This window comes from Cibotium barometz, chromosome 43 (assembly GCF_041138505.1).
Source record: "Cibotium barometz isolate CiBa-2024 chromosome 43, ASM4113850v1, whole genome shotgun sequence".
In the NCBI taxonomy this organism is placed as follows: Eukaryota; Viridiplantae; Streptophyta; class Polypodiopsida; order Cyatheales; family Cibotiaceae; genus Cibotium; species Cibotium barometz.
In genome coordinates, this window is record NC_141088.1 from 47393569 (window position 1) to 47413858 (window position 20290).

The window sequence follows — 20290 nt, forward strand, 5'->3', positions numbered from 1 at the left end:
TGACAAGCAAATGTTTCCTACTCTGCATGATGTCGTGTTGCATTGCAATATCCATGGGCCCTATGGGCCATTCAATCCAAGTGCAATTTATATGGATAAAGGGAAATGCACAAGGAACTACCCACAAGCTTTTGCATAAGAGACTACTGTGGATGAGAGTGATTACCCCGTGTATATGCGTCGAAATGATGGAAGAACTGTGGCATTGAAAAAGTGTAATGTTGATAATAGATGGGTTGTGCCATATAACCCTTATCTTTCAGTCACATATAATGCTCATGTAAATGTGGAAATATGCTCAACAATAGCAGCAGTGAAATATCTTTACAAGTACATATACAAGGGGCATGACAGAGCAACAATAAGATTTAACACTATACAAGGTGGGGATGTTAATGCTACTTGCGTAGTCGATGAGATTCAGAGGTATTTGGATGCACGTTACGTCTCCGCATCAAAGGCATGTTGGAGACTCTTTGAGTATGATTTACACAATGAGAAGCCTGATGTGAAACGGTTGCAGGTACACTTAGATGGGGGTCATAATGTTATCTTCAGAGATGATGATAATATTGCAGATGTTTTTCAGAGGAAAAATGTAGGCAAGACTACTATGACTGAATGGTTTACCTGTAATCAACAACATCCTGAAGCAAACAATACATTGTATAGTGATTTCCCTCAACAATGGGTTTGGAACTCCAAGTTGAAGAAATGGACCAAAAGAAAGATTGGAAACACTATAGGGCGCATGTACTTTGTAGCTCCTTTGGCAGGTGAGGCATACTATGTTCGCCTACTTCTTACAATATGTAAAGGATCTAAGTCATTTGAAGATTTGCGTTTGCTCAATGGTCACATCTATCCTTCTTTCAAAAGGCAGCTTGCATTGCCAGAGGGATACTGGAAGATGATTCTGAATGGGTTGCATGTATGGAGGAAGCATCATCCATGCAAAATGCCTTGCAGTTGAGATGTCTTTTTGGTACTATATTGCTATTTTGTGAGCCTTCCTGTCCAGGAATATTGTGGAAGAGATTTCGAGAAGAAATGATAGAAGATTTTCTATACCAGTTATCGAGAAGCAGGGGTCAGTTAATTGGTATTGAACAATTAGCTGAAACTCATGCACTACTACATTTAGAAGAAATTCTTCGACATTGGCAGATTTTGAAGGAATGCCTAAACTAAACAGAACTGATTTGGAAGTCTTGGGTGAAAATAGATTGCTTTTGGAAGAGAGATCTTTTGATACTGTCGAACAATCTAACCTGTCACATGCTATGGAGTCAACATTAACAGATAGCCAGCATGTTGCTTTTGATGCTGTAATGCATGCAATTGCAACAGATGCAGGTGACATTTTTTTCCTAGATGGTCCGGGGGGATCGGGCAAGACCTATTTGTATAATTGCTTGCTTGCGCGAGTACGTGGACAAGGGTATGTTGCTTTGGCCCACTGCATCGTCAGGTATTGCTTCTCTACTCCTGGCGAATGGACGTACTGCACATTCTAGATTCAAGATACCTCTGGAGCTAAAAAATTCTTCAACTTGCAAAATCCCTGTACATGGACAACTTGTTGAGGTTTTGAGAGTTTGTAAGCTCATTATTTGGGATGAGGCTCCAAGGATTCATTGTTATGCTTTTGAAGCATTGGATAAGAGCTTACAAGATGTATTATTCTTAGATAAGTCATTTGGTGGAAAGGTTGTATTAATGGGGGGAGATTTGACAAATCTTGCCTGTTTTTATGAAGGGAAGACGTGAGGATATTGTAAATGCAGCATTGTGTCGTTCCTTTCTATGGAACTCTATCAAAGTTCTAAAGTTAACTGGAAATATGCGAATTCAATCAAGCAATACTAATGGATGCAATGAGTTTAAGCAATGGGTCATGAATATTGGGAATGGAGTGGATTGTAGCGATGATAATACGATGGTGACACTACCAAGTAACATGGTCTTGCAAAGATCGACCCTTAAAGACTTGGTACATTGGGTATACTCTGAATTGGCTATCACTACGACATACGCTTCATACTTTAGTGAGCATGCTATTCGTGCTCCGATAAACAGTCAAGTGGATATTGTGAATAAGATAGCTTTGGATACAATGCTTGGTGAGCCTAAGCAATATTTCAGTGCAGATTCAATTCTTGAAAATGATGAAAATTAATTCCTATATTCCACAGAATTTTTGAACACAATCGACCTTTGGGGCAGATATCCACCTCACTGCTTGGTTTTAAAGTTAGAAGCTCCTGTTATTTTGCTTCGTAACTTGGATCCAAGACGTGGACTTTGTAATGGTACACAGATGATATGTAAGGCCTTCACTCTAAAGTCTTGGAGACTGAAATCATCACTGGTACTAAAGTTGGTGAAAGAGTATTTCTTCCACGGATTACCTTTATATGCACAGCGAGGCCCAACTACCATTCACCCATGAGGCGGAGACAGTTTCCCGTGCGGCTGGCATTTGGCATGTCAATAAACAAATCACAAGGCCAAACCCTAAATGTCTTGGGGTTATATTTGGTGACTCCAGTGTTTACTCATGGGCAATTGTATGTCGCGTTGTCACGAGCATGGTCTCCACATGCTGTGAAGGTGTTACTTGAGGATAACGCTAATGTGGAGTGTTCATTTGATGATCTTCAAAGTTATACACCTACAACAAACAATATTGTTTATAAGGAGATCTTGATGACTTCAGAGTGACAAGTCAGGTTTCTTATTTAAGTTCTGTAATTTGATTAACTTTGTTGTGATTTCTTTTTTTATACATATTTGTTCGTGGTAAAAGTACCTATTTTTGTTATTTATGTTTTGACAGACATGTCTAAGATTACCTTTGCCTTTGTCGAGGATAGTAGGTGAGTTATTCTCTATATTTGCATAACTTTTCTTGATCACAAAGTATGGAACATGACATTCTATACTGATGTCTATCTGTACAGAGCCACCGCTATGGTCAGCTCCTATTACTGCAGGTCACGTAGCAGGGATTATGATTGATGCTTGTAGGGATGGGTAAGTATAAGTGTAATTGTTAGGCATTGTATAAATATTTTTTGAACCTATATATAAATAATTGTATAACCTATTTGTTATGCTTTGATTTTAGGATATTGCATGACATTGATACGTTTATGGTAAGAGTTGTCAATGAAGGCATCGAGATGTACGGGATCGGTGTTCCTGATGAGGAGTGGGGTGTCTATTTGTTTTGGAGAGAGATGGACAGGTTCTTTGCATCATTTGAGGAGTATTGAGTACCTGATGACTCGTTGTTTCTTACATCCATCATGACCATTGGTATTCGTTATGGGTTTTATACTAGAGCTCCTCATGTACCATCCACTCGATGTTCTATTGTACGAGGTAATTTTGATTATGTTTTTCTATTATAAGATTTTTTTGAGATTTTATTTATCGATGTGTCGTTATGTGCAGGTCCTTTTGAGATTTGATTTATCGTTGTTTCGTTTGTGCAGGTCCTTTGCATTCATCGATAGTAGAGCATGTGCGGGATGGATCACCACTTTACAATAGAGAGCGTATTGTGAGGAGACAAATGAATGATCCTTCACACAAGAGAAGAATTCATTTTATTGATTCTGACATTACTGGACTAAGAACACGTATTTTGTGGTGCATTTTGAGAATATGTAATATTGGTCCTTTTTTGCATCTTCGTATGCTACATTACTATGATATTTTTGTTTTCGCTATAAATCTACGAGACATGGATGTTATTTTGAGATATGTATATATGAAATCACTTGAAATAATGTATTGTGTTTACTTAAAACATGACCTAAATTGGAGAAACTGAGCCTATTTTTTTGAAACTCTACCTGCCCGCAGCAACGCGCGGGTCCAATACTAGTGCTATATGATTGTCAAATAGCACTGATTAGCATGGGTGTGTTTGTGGAGCGAGCATGATTTAGCGAGCAGATTGGGTTATTGTTGACAACTTAGAGCGAAAAGATGTATACTAAACTACCTATATTTACTTAGAGCAAAAAGATGTATACTAAACTACCTATATTTACTAACATCAAATAACAAGATCATGAATTGACAAGAAATTTCAAATAATACTATCGTTGGATAGTAGAATTTTGCCTATTTCCGTTGTGTAGCAGTAAAATAACATTCATGTGCATGCTCTACAATTGCTTTATATTAGTCAAGTAGCAATATTTTACTTGCTTTAACTTTTATAGCATGCTAATATTATTGTTCTATAGTAGTAAATTAACATTCATGAACATGCTATTTGACTGTCACACATAATGGCAGTCAAATAGCAATAACTTGCCTGCTCCTAATTTTCTATCATTCATTTATAGTAGCACGCTATATGACTATTGCAGCAAAATATAAGTCATTTGCATACTCACTACTTTATATAGTAGTCTTCTGAGTTCTCTTAATTGCTTTGACTTTTAGGGTGTTTCTAAAGTACTAGTACCATGACCCGTCTCCGAGACAGGTAGGAGGTAGACACACCATTAAAAAAGACAACCTTTTCAAGGATGCATATTTGCATGCAGGTACAGGCAAAAGAAACATGTGTAAAGTCACCTTTCCTTTCCTCTTTTGAATAGAAAGTGGGCTTACTCATCTATGACATGCAAGGGCTAGGCACAATAGAGCCTAGCGAAAATAGAAGCTAGGCACATCAGGTTACACACAGACAGACGTATAGATGTATGTATGTACATGTACGTATGTGTATGTGTATGTGTAATCCGTTGAAACCATACAGGCTACACCAGGAAGATGTGTATGTGTGTGCGCCTATGAATGCATGTGTGCATGTCACATACACATGTAAATGTGTGTATGCGCACGCGTGCACGCGCGCGCGCACACATATGCACAATACATATATGTGAGCACCCATGATATCCATGTATATTGTTCACACACATACATGTATGTATACATATATTTACGCACGCGTGCACGTGCGCGCACACATACACTACATATATGTGAGCACCCATGATATCCATATATATTGTTCACACACATACATGTATGTATACATATATTTACGCACGCGCGTGCGCACACACATACACTACATATATGTGAGCACCCATGATATCCATATATATTGTTCACACACAAACATGTATGTATACATATATTTATGAGTTTATTATATGCGTATGTGTGTGTGTGTATGTACGTATATATATGAATATTTATGAGTTTATTATATATAACACACACACACATACACTTTCTATCTTACATACATGCATATCTATTATGTATCTGTGTACATAGATAGAAGTATTTTAGTGTGTGTGGGCATAAGTATGATACTTGTTGGTGGGTGTATGACACATGGTTAAAGGTAGGTGTGAGTGTGAGTGTGCACTCACATGCACTAGTGCACAGACAGCAACAATGTATATAGATGTACCCCTATATGACACACACATGTACACGCACACCCACATCTACACATGTCTACATATATATAGGAATATATGATGCATGCATACATTCTAACACACACACACACACACACATGTATTCACATACAATCATATGTGCATACATATATAGGAAGGTTGATGGCCAGCCCACTTCTGGTCTCCCACTTCTGCTCTATGCAACCTCGTGGTTGCTACGCTTTAGAGGCAACCATTGCTTACTTTTTCTCTTTGCTGACACTACTGTGACATCTAATGCTTATACTACAAACGATGATAAGAAAGCGATGCTACCTCCCTCCATGTACTCCAAGAAGACGTTAAGGGAGAGCGATCCATTTTGAAGGAGTAATCTTCACCAAGGCAGTGTATGATGCGAGGACTCCTAAATTTTTTCTGGAATAGTGACTGCAAGCCTCTCGTGTCTCATGCTGAGGTTTGAGAAGAGCATGCCGTAGTGGTATAGATACTATAGAATAGCATAGGTCCTCTCTCTCTCTCTCTCTCTCTCTCTCTCTCTCTCTCTCTCTCTCTCTCTCTCTCTCTCTCTCTCTCATTCTGTTGAGTCTGCTCTCTCCCCCGAGTCCCGCCCTTCTCCACAGTTCTCTCCTAGAGAGTGAACACTGGGCGACACCTATGTCAATCCTTCAGTAGGTGAAGATGCAATTGGAGCTATGTTATTACAGAAGGGGAAAGAATCACATTATATGCAACCAGTCTACTGTGCAGGTGTTGCCCAGTGTTCACTCTCTAGGAGAGAACTGTGGAGAAGGGTGGGACTCGAGGGAGAGAGCAGACTCAACAGAATGAGAGAGAGAGAGAGAGAGAGAGAGAGAGAGAGCAGGTGTCGCCCAGTGTTCACTCTCTAGGAGAGAACTATGGAGAAGGGCGGGACTCGGGGGAGAGAGCAGACTCAACAGAATGAGAGAGAGAGAGAGAGAGAGAGAGAACCTTCCACAGAGCGAGGGGAGCAAACACAGCAACGATGTGGAAGAATGAACGCGGAGAGGGAGGGGAGCAAACAACAATGATGGAAGAGGCAAGGCCTTTTTTAGCGTCTATAAGCGAGAGAGGAATGGAGGGCGGTGGTAGTAAAACAACCTCAAGGGTGTCGACCTGCATGGTTAATGTGGGCGGGTGGCACGACAGTGTCAGGCGACACATCCAGCACACGAACACGTCGGGCGCCTGCTGCGTCGGTTGCATGGCAGCATTTGGTGGCACATCCTGCATGAACACACCGGTTGATGGTTAATATGTGCAGCGCAACGTCAGGTGGCACATTCTACATGGGGTTGATGCACCTACAACCTCCAAAAAATGGCACCACGTGGAGGGGGGGCATTAGCCCGATTAAATATAGTAAGACGTGTCCTCTTTTATATATAGTAAGAAGTGGCGTGCCCCATCTCCGACAGAAAGTAGCCATCTAATGAAACATAAAATTGCAAATAGACTCCTAAGCTTCCACCAAATCTATTTAAATATAACCTCGTAAAAGGATTCCCGCTAAGCAATAGAGTAAACAGAATGTATCACTGATCTCGGACCATGCTACCATTATGAATAATATGTGGCTCTCTCTCTCTCTCTCTCTCTCTCTCTCTCTCTCTCTCTCTCTCTCTCTCTCTCTCTCTCTCTCTCTCTCTCTCTCACACACACACACACACACATACGAACACACATAGTAGAAAAAAATACATAGCTCTCCCTCCCTCTTTCTATCTTTGATCTCTCTTTGTCTTCTCCACATACATAGATAGATGAACACATTCTCTCTGCATTTTCTATGTAAAGAGAGAGTGAGAGACAGAGAGATAAAGCGTAGGGGGAGAGATAGAAAGAGAAACTCTTTAAAAAATAAATCAGCTCTCTCTCTCTCTCTCTCTCTCTCTCTCTCTCTCTCTCTCTCTCTCTCTCTCTCTCTCTCTCTCTCTCTCTCTCTCTCTCTCTCTTTGCATTTTCTATGTATGCGTATGTTTGACAAAGTAAAGACAAGTAGATTTTCATAACTATCTTTATAGTATGAATAATATATGTGTTAAAAACATAATACTCTCTCTCACTTATATACTCATGTTGGACAAAGTAATGACATGGATATTTTTATAACTATCTTTATAACATGAAAATTGTATATTTTTTTAAAAATTACTTTGTATAGTAAGCCTTAGTATTAGTTATTTTTTTAATTTTTTGGCATAAAAATTTTACTTTTGCATGTTTGTCTAGATATTGATCTCTTCTATGGTAGGGTTTGGATAGGTGAAACATGTTAACCACTCCATAGGTTAATACGATTTCACCTGCCTAACCTACGTAAGGTGCTTTGCCATCTTATCTATGTGATCAAGCACTCATCTTTTGTAAGACGACACTAGGACATATAAAGCAACATTACCCTGGGCTTAATATTTAGATGGGAAAGTCCATGTACTTGGTCTATATAGTTGCTTAAGACTAGGAACAAAAACTAGACCATTTTAAAGTTTGGCTAGCCTATTGTGAAAAGTAGTCACTTGTATATAAGTAATTTTTGACAATAAGCAATACACAATCATTCCCTTGCAATAGTTTTTGTGTGAGCTCTCCTATTTCCCTCTTCTTGCTTGCTTATATGCTATTGAAGGATATTTTCTTGGGAAAATCAAGAGCCAGCAGCCAACATTTGTGACCATGCCATTCGTTCAAGAGCAGTTAGAACCATCATAAAGGACTATCTCTTCTTGCCTCCATCTAGGGATTGAGAGCTCTACCTTCACCCCATTGGCAAAGGAGAATTCCAATGTGACAACAGAGTGAGGATACATTGGATGAGATGAGCAAGTGCGCCCACAATGGGAAGTTGCATTTGTGGCTCGAAGGCAAGACCCAGCGATGCATGCTTCAACAAGACTGATGACTTGAACATATTTGGTGCCACAATCGAGAACAAGGTTAGGAGTTAGCTTCATTTTTCTAGGCTATTGGCAATATTGTCGAATGTTAGTTAGGAGGTCACACTGTGAAAAACACATGGTTTTGGAGCCATTGGATATGTTTGTTTGTGTGGTTAATTTTATTTCATTGCTTCAATCAAGTATTAGCTTAGAAATTGTGATTAGGAGTGGAATCCGCTCTGAAAACATGAGCAATGAGCTCCATTAGGTTGAATTAAGAGTAGGGTTGTCAATTTTTATTTATGCATTTCATATTTTTTCATAATTTGTTTATGTCTTATTGGAATTGGTAGCTTAGAAGCATGGTAAACCATTAAAAAACAATCAAAAAATGTTAGGGAATGTGAGCCCATTGTCTTGTGCAAAAAGACGTGAGTCTGGACACATGAGTCTACAACCATAAGCATGATGTGAGCCGTGAGTCTAGACACATGAGCCTGGATATGTGAGCCATGAGTCTTGACACGTGAACCTGTAGACGTGAGCCTCGATACATGAGTCTAGAGGTAACTATACCTAATAGAGGATAGACCAATTATTACTGCCATAAAGACTCGGACATACCTACTCATATCCTTAGAAGTTTTCTTTTCATACAATTTGTACCAACTACAAATTCTAAGGAAAATTCTTATCCTTCGTAATTATTAGAGAGTTAAGTATACTTAATTACACACCAACCTCATCATAGGCCCATTTCTTTGTCCTAGGTAGGCTTATTTCATATAAGCGAAGTACATGAGTTGAGTTGATACATCCTAGAGGCATGAACCTAGACACATGAACCAAGAGACATGAGCCTAAAGACATAAGTCTCCAGTCTCACAAACTTGTACATGTGAACCTACACATGTGAGCTTGCATACGTGAATCTAGAGACATGAAATTGCATATGTGAACCTAAACATGTGAAATTGCATATATGAACCTATAGACGTGAACCTCCATACGTGAACCTACATACGTGAACATCCATACATGAACCTACATATGTGAACCTCCAGACGTGAGCCTGTATATGTGAGCCTGGAGACTTGAGTCTAAAGGCATGAACCTAGACACATGAGCTTAGAGACATGAGTCTAGAGGCATAAACCTAGACACGTGAACCTAGCAGTAACCCCCCCCCCCCAAAAAAAAATCATAAGTTTCACAAAAAAAAATATCGAAAGCCATTTTCAAGCCTGAACCAATCACATTTATATACGGAAGGGTAACCATTCCTTAAAAATAAACTTGGAAATAGGGAGGAAGACTCATCCCATGGGTCAAGGCATTCTAACCAATGATTGAGACACGACCACTCGGACTACACTTGATATTTACATGGTTTGCACGATGTAAAAACTCACACCATGTCAATTGATATCTATAGAACTTGTAACAAGATATTGGATGGTGAAGATGAGGACCAATAATATGAGCCTCTATCATAGCTTGCCGACTCTGAGGATTGAATTCACATTCTAGAAACCATTAATGAGTCTACAACCCTCAAAGCTAGGCTAGGCAAAGGACACAGTATAACCCGTAAAACAGTACGAAATCCCATACCCTCAAACACAGGGTTTCATGCAATCACCTCCTTACATTCCACCACCATATGAATATGTGGAAGACATGTTGAGGATGGCGTTTGGAATAGGAAGTGGGTTTGCAACCAACATAGCACCTAGAGGATTGAATTCACATTCTAGAAACCAATGAGTCTACAACCCTCAAAGCTAGGCTAGGCAAAGGACACAGTATAACCCGTAAAACAGTACATTACATTCCACCACCATATGAATATGTGGAAGACATGTTCAGGATGGCGTTTGGAATGGGAAGTGGGTTTACAACCAACATAGCACCTAGAGGATCAAAAGTGGACAAAGCTAAGCAAATTCGTATCTTAAGGATAATGACAAATTTGATGAAATTACAAATCCTATTCAACACCCAGAGAAGTTCGATCAAATTTGTGAGACCATGGGATGAATTGATGATCCCACCAAGATCTGTTCATGTAGACTTTACCTTGAAGATAAAACACAACAGTGGTGTAGATCACTAAATCAAGAGGAAGAAACAATACGGGATTACAATTCTAGAACCAAGTGTCTCCATAATATGAGATGTAGCACCTACAAAAGACTATACAATTTATCACCCTCAAATGAATGGTCTATGATTAGTTTTAAGAGCAAGAGGCTTCAGGACCATCTCTACAGGTCTAGGCACTACATCTTTCATGAGGGTTTACCCGCTAGGCAATAGACCTGGTAGATATTTTATAAAACAAGGATACAAAAGTCATCTACCAAAACCAAGAGATAGGGGGCCCATTATCCAAATCCTCATTGACTAAGGATGCCCAATCCACACCAACTAGAGTCCTAGTCAAGGACATGGACATGGAAAAGTTGGTAGTTAGAGAATCAACTCAATCGTTTAGGCTAGCACTGACACGGACAACCCTAAGGGAAACCTTAAGGCCAGCCCCCCCAGATAGCACCTCAAGTAGGATACCCACACTTATTCCCATAAAAAGATATGATTTGGTGTGCAATTTACCTTGCCAAAATCATACAAGTATAGTGTTGAGGCCTAGACATCAATAAATTTGTACTTATAGCCAGCACCATAAATACATCTCATTCTTATCCCTAGGAAACCCAACAAGGTGGACCACCACGACAAATGCTCCCCATGAGCTAAGTAAACCATTGGCCTTACTAGCCTTGCCAGTCACTCCTCACATTAGGCACAAGCTCCAATGCCTACCTACTAAATCCCTTTACCCTGCGATGTATGTATAGACCACCACCCCCATTTCCATATCCACCTATGGTAATAATGCCTCAAGTAGTTCCTCCAAGAACTGCACTAGCGTAGCTGTACTCATTCGCTCTAACTATAGAGATAGAAAACTAGGAATAAGAGAGCTATGAGTCTTATGATCAACAAGACCCATATGAGTAGCAATAGTATGACCCCTATGGGTATACTAAAAGGCTTCACCCATGGACTATGCCTCTCTGTTCAAATCCATGGTGGAGGGAGAGACCTCAACAGTATGGTATGTATACCACCATCGTTGCAATGCTTCGGATGTAAAGACCTACACTATATTACAATGTTTTTAATGTAAAGGCACACACGTTGTCGTGCCATGGCACGTCTATGGTGTGAAACCATGCATGTGAGGCCATCAAATACAAATCCAGATGCATGAGTTAAGTGCCATGACGAGTTATCATATGATGCTCATGTACACATGTTCATATTGTAAATGAGGTTCAATAAGACGAGCTGAGGCTGAGTCAGGTCTTGAAGCTTTGTATACGAGTGTGGTGTGAATTATGGAGACATATGTTTATGGTAGACCTTGCAGTAGAAAACACTCAGTTACATACTTGGCCTGAGTGGCTATGTAAATGATGGTATGGGTGGCTTGTAAAAGGGCTAAGTGAATGATGTAAATGGTTATCCATGTGCATGATATGAACTTCCCTCAATGTTGACGAAGATTTTTTTCATCATTATTTCCAAATCAATGTGACATGGAACTCATGCATAATTTTCAAGGGAGGGATTATAGATGAAGCCCATGTTCATCGTGAAGAAGCTTTCAAGGTTGCAAAACAATGGGTGACGAAGTCTAGAAGTGCATACTTGATGTAGAAGGTCCCGCAAGTTAAGTGTGAAGGCCTTAGTTGCCTTGGTTGATTTAGTTGCAAAGGAGAAGTGAATACATTATGAGTATGAGTAGAGAAGGAAAATTAAGGCTATGAAGGCAGCTACGTGGCAGCAATGCTTAACTACAAAAAAGGTGGCGTATGAGTAATGGCAGCGGGGAAAGAACGCGAAAATAGCTGCAAGGCGGGCGGATGCGCCGAATTCTCTGCGGGAAAGAGAAGAAAAACCAGAGAAAGGAAAAAAGTTAAGGGGAAAGGAAAAAAATCGTCTGCAGAAAAGACCAGGGAAGTTATTGACCAGAGAAGATAACTGGAGTCTGACGGCGACTGATTGTGGCATCCAGGTGTTAGAATTGAAGATAAAAAAGAGTGCTACTTAATGATATGCTTCATCAAAAATACATACTCTGCTATGCGCCGTCTGCTGAAATGGGACTGTGTGGGAATTAGCGAATATACAAGAGAAAAACGTGATAATATTTTCAGGTCAAAAATGCAGTGAGGATTTTAGAAGTTTGATTTGTTTCCACTCTAGTGGATCCGGAGTGCAAGCCTTGAAATTTCTTTTGAGCATTTTACAGTTATGCCATGAATTGCCTTGTACTTGTGAGTTGTTGGAATTTGTAAGCAGGTTTTCAGGTGATAAAGAATATTATGAGATGATGGGATTGGAGACACTGGATGTTTGGAATGTAAATGGTCACATGTATGTAAGAAATATATGAAGGTTAAGTTATGCCTACATGTGATTGGGTTAATGGATTTGGAAAGAGAAGCCAGTGAATCTATGCTTGGAAATGGACAAGTACTTGGTATACAAATTTTGTGCAATCATTAGGTTGAATCCAAGGATGTATTGAGGTGAACTGACACTTGTAAATGTCATCAAAAATGGATATGTCCCATGCTCTTTGATGAACTTGTGTATAAGTTTCCTTGTGGGATTTAATACCTACTCTCGCAGCTAGAAGCCTTGTACTTTCCCAGCGATACCGTCCACGTTACGACAGCTTTTTGGTGAACCCGACGTGAAACTGCTGGGGTGAGAGTGTGGTGAAATATACAGGGAAGCTATGGCTGAGAATCCTGAGGGCCAGGGGGTTCATTTTGACCCTGGGGTTATGTAGATGTTTCAGATGTTTACTATGTATATGCAACAGCAGCAAGCTGCTGAGAGGGGACAGATTTCCACGACCAAAGCACTGCAATCAATTGTGAAAAAGGTGGATCAATTTGATGGAAAGGATATCACAAAGTACCTGCGCAATTACATAAAGGAGATGGAGCTAAACAGGGTGACTGAGGAGGATATGGTTCGAAGTTTTGAGCTGGTATGTGTTCTTGAAATAAGAGAGCGCATAAAAGGATTGCAGACAGCACATGGTGGCAGAAATTGGGAGGAGTTTAAGCTTGCTTTAAAAGACGAATATTTCATGGAAGACTCTGAGCGAGTGACCAAACGAACTTTCTTGGAATGGGTCACAAAACCTAAAGTGGGAATTTCTGCCACAGAATTGCTAAGAGAGTTTGAGAAGCGCTATGCCCAGCTGTCAAGGATAGAATGCACAACTTTGGATAGAGAAAAAACAGAGCTCTTCTTACAGGCAGCTGGGAAAGATCTCCAAGAGAAATTGGAAATCCTCCTTGAGGATAAGGATACAGAGCAAGGATTAAAGAGTGATTGGAATGATGTTGAGGATGCGGTCACCATGTTAGCAAAGCGGCAGCAGAGGAGGGATAAAATGGTGATGGGTTCTGCAACCCCCATAACTGCTATTACCCTTGAGAATCTACCAAAACCAGCTGCTACAATCCCAAAGGTAGAAGGGCCGATGGATGAGCTTATTAAGGGTATGCGTGACCTAAAATTGAAGATGTCCAGGATTGAAGAAAAGGGGCTACCATTGGGGCAGGCTACTATGCAAAGGCCTCAAAGCAAAGAAGGGTTTACATATAGATGCATATGGTGTGATGACCCAGAACATGCAAAGAAGGATTGTGCTAGCTATAAAGAAGCTCTTAAAAATCAACTTGTGTTTTTCAAAGATGGGAAAATCCATCTTACAGAGACTGGTCTTCCATTGAGTACAAACTTTGGGAAAGGAGGGATGAAAAAGCTGGTTGAGGATATGGCTGCTAGTCATGCTATTTCTATGGTTGAGGCAGCAACCTATGGATTAAAGGTTGGTCAATTAAAGCAGGGATTTGAGAATGATGAGGATTATAAGAATGAGGATTTTTGGCCATCAACAATGGAATTAATTGCGTCAAAGAAGGTATCTAAGCAAGCTTTGCATGAGGCAGGTGACTATATACGTCTTGAGACTGGCTGGAGGAGCCTGTGGATTCTTTATCTGTTCATGCCTACATTGCTAAATGCCAGAATAATGAGGCACAGGTAGAGGAGAAGCGAAAAAGGGAAATTGAGGAAGGAGGGCCATCAAAAAGAGTTACACGTGGAAGTGAAAAGAAGGATCCTGGGCCATCACATATGCCTCCACAGCATAGCAGACCTCTACAGGAAGTTTCAATGGAAGAAGTGCCAGTAAAAATGAAGGAGAAGGGTAAAGGGAAAAGTCCACTCTACAAGCTTCAATCTGATATTGAAGCTGCAACAGATCTCAAAAAGGTGCTTGAAGAGAGGATTTTAAACAGCAGAGTGGAATTTACACTAGGGGAAGTCTTGGGGATTGCAAAGAAAGAATTTCATGATGAGATAATTGATATTATACGAAGAAAAAGGCAGTCCATAATTGAATCTATTCCATCGCAAGGGGAGGCAAGCACTTCCAAGACTCATGGAGTACAGGTACAGCAAAAGGAAGAGAGAGAAAATGTGGTGGAATGTAATCACTCTGCTGATGGGGCACGACAAGTACGCTTTGTGGAAGAGGATGATGAAAAAGAAGTTCTTACAAAGAGTCATTACTCCAGGAGCCATTGGGCAAGAGCAACCACTGAAACCCTTGTCAAGATAGGTGATTTGGAAGAGCCATATGTCGCTCTAATTGATCATGGGTCTGAAATAAATCTTATGGCTAAAAATCTCTACAACAAATGTAAGTGGCCAATGGATGTGGATCATGGGTGGATGATTAAAGCAGCTAATAACTCATCTAGAGAGCTTTATGCAGCATGTCCAAATGTAAGGGTAACTATAGGGGATGTGAAAGATGATCAGAATTTCTTTGTTCAGGAGATGTCATCGTATCCCCTTATCCTTGGGCAACCCTACATTACAGCTGTGAGGATGGAAACAAAAGTTTTGGACGATGGCTCGGCATATGCAAGAATAAGGAGTAAGGATGGCAAAAAAGCTGTTCAGTTTTTGACAGTTTGCATTAACCATGAAAGGAATCGTGAGTCTCTTCGGGCACAATCACTCCCAAAGATAAACAGAGAGTTCATGAATTACAGGGAGATGAGGGATTTTGGCCAGGTGCCATTGTAAAGCGGGATTCCAATGGTACAAGGAAAAATTTTCTCGCAGGACTCAATCAATGTAAATAGTTTTTCAGCAAATTTTCAGGGATTCTCCAGCTATGGGTCACTGGTTTTTGTAAAAAGCAAGGATTTGAAGCGTGGCATGCGAAAACATATACAAAATGAACAAAAACGTTTTGAGCAGTGTGGTCTTTTGGGGAAGAATGAGTTTATTTCAGGGGTGCTTGATGAGGTGTCATTTGTAGATACTATGGATGTGCTTTTTGATATGGGAAGAGCATGCTTACAGGGTGGAAATGAAATGATAGAGGTGTCATCTGTGAAGATGTATGATATAATCCAGGAATTCGAGGGGGTGGAATGTAAAAACATGAATTGCGAGATGGATGCTCATGTTGATACAAAGTACAAAACGGTTGCAAAGAAGGTGAAACCAGTTGCCTTGCCCTTGCCACCAGGAAGCAAGGAGAAGATAGATGAAGCTTCTATGCAACCAAATCTTAGAGATCCGAAGAAAATTGGGCATAAATTTACTCAAGAAACTCTAAAAGAGCTAAAGATTGGTGAGAAGGATTTTCTGTTGCCAGTTGAAAGGGAATGCTTTGAGGAGATGCTTGTAAAACATGGGAAAGCCTTTGCTTTTCAGCCGCATGAGATAGGCTGTGTTGATCCAAGTGTAACAGCACCAATGGTGATCTTTACTGTTCCACATGTGCCCTGGAACCTGCGGCCAATTCCAGTACCAAAGGCTCTCTTGCCAAAGTTGATGGAATTACTAAAAGAAAAGATCAGGATGGGAATCTTGGAGCCATCATGTGCCCCATATTCCAACAGATGGTTTACTGTACCAAAGAAAAATGGGACATTGCGCTTTATTCAAGACATGCAACCTGTAAACAAAGTCACAATCAGGAATGTGGGAGCAGGTCCAATTGTGGATGAGTTTGCAGAGGCATTTGCAGGGAAAGCTATATACTCTATGGGTGATCTGTATTCGGGATATGATCAGTTCCAGCTGGATATACAAAGCAGGGACTTGACCACAATGAGAACTCCTTTGGGATTAGTAAGGATGTGTACCTTACCACAGGGAGCCACCAACTCAGTGGCACATATGATGAATGGAATGAATAAAGTCTTACGAGACTTCATACCACAAAAAACTATGCCATTTTTGGATGATGTGCCAATAAAGGGCTGTGATGAGAAAGACAAAGATGGGGATTTGGATTCAAAGGGGTGCCGCAAGTTTGTGGCAAATCATATAAAGGATTGTGACATGATTCTATCCAGGCTTGAAGAAGTGAATCTTACTTTATCTAGGCTGAAATCAGTGTTTAGAGTTGGTGAAGTGCTAATAGTGGGACATCTTTGTAGTACTAGTGGACGCCGACCTTGTCCAGCCAAGATAGATGCAATACAAAGAATGAAAGAGACATGCATTAATGTTACAGAGCTGAGGAGATTTCTTGGAGCATGTGTCTTTTATGTTATTTGGATCCCACATTATGCACATGTAGCAGATCCTCTTTATCAACTTTTGAGGAAAAATCAAAAATTTCTGTGGAGTGCAGTACATATTAAAGCTATGCGGAAGCTGAAATGTTTGCTCTAATCATCACCCACTCTGAGAAAGGCAGATTATGAGTGTGGCAGGCCTGTGATCGTTACAGTTGATACTAGTCCTACTGGGATAGGATGGGCAGTAGGGCAAGATGATGAGGATAATCATAGGTATGTAATTAGGTTTGGAGCAAAGGTATTAAGCTTTCGGCAACAAAAGTATCCACAGATCAAGAGAGAGTTATGGGGAATAGTCACTGCTCTAAAATGTGAAAAAGAATATCTTATTGGGGCATCTGTACTTGTGGAAACAGATTGCTTGCCACTTCTTGGGATGATAACAAGCTGTACCACTCCAGATATTGCTATGCTTAGGTGGATTGCTTATATCAAGTCACTAAATCCTGAGTTTGAGCATATTGCGGGAAAAGATAATCCAGTTGCAGATATGCTATCAAGAGCCAGGTATGAAGATGAGAAAGAGATGATTAGTGACATTGATGATGTGGGTACAAGGTTCTACACTATTGCATATGCAAAGGGGGACCATATTTGCCTATCAAATGCACTTGAGTCTTTTATTGAGGAAATATATGAAGGAGATTGGTTGCTTATTGGTCAATATTTGAGTACTCTGACAAGGCAAGAAAATTGGTCTGACTCAAAATTTAAGAGGATCCGCAGAAAAGCATATGGTTATTTCCTAAAGGATGGGTACCTCTGGAAGCATCCTAAGCAGAGGAATGCTATGCCACAGAGAGTCATATGTGATAAAGAGACTCAAGGAAAACTTGTGAAAGAATTTCATGAGAGTCTCTGGGCTGGACATAGAAGTGTGTGGGCCACCTTTACCAAAATAAAGGAAAAATATTGGTGGAAAGGAATGTACAAGGATATTTCCCAATATGTGGAAACATGCATGGTATGCCAAATGTACTCAAATGTGCGGCATCGTGATGGCCTGCAACCAACCTACCCACCTGCCATGCACTATAAATGGGTAGTGGATCTAGTTATAATGCCTTTGGGAATTTGGCAGATGCGGTATATTGCACTTGCAAGAGAAGATTTGACAAATCAGGTAGAAGGACGTGCTCTTAGAACAAAGAGTACGGAAACAGTATGCAAATTTCTCTTGGAAGATGTGATCTGCCGGTATGGTTGTATTGGGAAAATAATAGCTGATAGGGGTGAGCTAGATGTTGAAGAAGCAAGGGAATTCTTCTCTAGAATTGGTATCAAACTGTCCCTAACATGTGCTTACAATCCTGAGGGCAATGGAAAAAGTGAGCGAGGACATCCTCCAATCATTAAAGCTTTGGCTAAGGCATGCAGAGAAAGAATGCGAGAGTGGCCAAAGCTGCTACCATATGCCTTGTGGGCTGACCGTACAACTCATAGCTCAGTGACAGGATACATGCCTGCAGAATTAATGTATGGTCAGAAGCCAGTGATGCCAGTTGAAGAAGTAGTTCTAACTTGGAATGTATTGCCTTGGGTGGAAGGATTGAGCAGAGATGACCTCCTTGCATTGCGCATAAGATAGTTGGAGAGGAGGCCTGAAGATGTAGAGCTTGCTAAAGCTTGCTTGAAAGATGCAAGGCTGAAAAATAAAGAAAGATTTGATAGTAGACACAGACTCCGGCCAAAACCTATTGAAGAAGGTGATTGGGTTCTAATGTATGATAGTAGCCTTGACAACCAGTTCACTGTTCAAAGAAAATTTGCAAAAAGATGGTTTGGCCCTTACATTGTCAAGCATGTGCATGGAAATGCCACGTATACTCTGTGTGAGCTTGATGGAACAGAAATAAAGAATCTTGTGGCAGGCAAAAGAATCAAGATATTTAAAAGAAGGCATGATAGTGATCCTTTTGATTCACAAGAGACTCAGGATGAGAGATTTGACAGTGGTAGTATGGATATGGTTGAAGAGGAAGAGGATGATCTTCCTGGTAATGCAGAAGATGAAGACGACATCCAGTTATATGTGGACCTTGATGATGATTTGGCACATACCAGAGGATGTGCAGGTTTAGAGGGGGTGGATGTCATGCCATGGCACGTCTATGGTGTGAAACCATGCATGTGAGGCCATCAAATACAAATCCAGATGCATGAGTTAAGTGCCATGACGAGTTATCATATGATGCTCATGTACACATGTTCATATTGTAAATGAGGTTCAATAAGACGAGCTGAGGCTGAGTCAGGTCTTGAAGCTTTGTATACGAGTGTGGTGTGAATTATGGAGACATATGTTTATGGTAGACCTTGCAGTAGAAAACACTCAGTTACATACTTGGCCTGAGTGGCTATGTAAATGATGGTATGGGTGGCTTGTAAAAGGGCTAAGTGAATGATGTAAATGGTTATCCATGTGCATGATATGAACTTCCCTCAATGTTGACGAAGATTTTTTTCATCATTATTTCCAAATCAATGTGACATGGAACTCATGCATAATTTTCAAGGGAGGGATTATAGATGAAGCCCATGTTCATCGTGAAGAAGCTTTCAAGGTTGCAAAACAATGGGTGACGAAGTCTAGAAGTGCATACTTGATGTAGAAGGTCCCGCAAGTTAAGTGTGAAGGCCTTAGTTGCCTTGGTTGATTTAGTTGCAAAGGAGAAGTGAATACATTATGAGTATGAGTAGAGAAGGAAAATTAAGGCTATGAAGGCAGCTACGTGGCAGCAATGCTTAACTACAAAAAAGGTGGCGTATGAGTAATGGCAGCGGGGAAAGAACGCGAAAATAGCTGCAAGGCGGGCGGATGCGCCGAATTCTCTGCGGGAAAGAGAAGAAAAACCAGAGAAAGGAAAAAAGTTAAGGGGAAAGGAAAAAAATCGTCTGCAGAAAAGACCAGGGAAGTTATTGACCAGAGAAGATAACTGGAGTCTGACGGCGACTGATTGTGGCATCCAGGTGTTAGAATTGAAGATAAAAAAGAGTGCTACTTAATGATATGCTTCATCAAAAATACATACTCTGCTATGCGCCGTCTGCTGAAATGGGACTGTGTGGGAATTAGCGAATATACAAGAGAAAAACGTGATAATATTTTCAGGTCAAAAATGCAGTGAGGATTTTAGAAGTTTGATTTGTTTCCACTCTAGTGGATCCGGAGTGCAAGCCTTGAAATTTCTTTTGAGCATTTTACAGTTATGCCATGAATTGCCTTGTACTTGTGAGTTGT

At 40.4% G+C, this 20290-nt stretch overlaps 1 long non-coding RNA gene and 1 pseudogene across 3 annotated transcripts in view; both read left to right on the forward strand.

Annotated features, from left to right (window-relative positions):
• LOC147613986 (pentatricopeptide repeat-containing protein At1g11290, chloroplastic pseudogene) overlaps positions 1-20290 on the forward strand; it is a 291042-nt pseudogene that overhangs the window by 162646 nt on the left and 108106 nt on the right. The window lies entirely within an intron of this gene.
• Positions 2777-3386, forward strand: LOC147613991 (uncharacterized). Of its 2 annotated transcripts, XR_015263292.1 has the most exons (3): positions 2777-2879; positions 2966-3036; positions 3131-3386. It is a non-coding gene; the product is annotated as an uncharacterized LOC147613991 (long non-coding RNA). The 2 variants fall into 2 exon arrangements; XR_015263291.1 differs by having other exon boundaries at positions 2807-3036.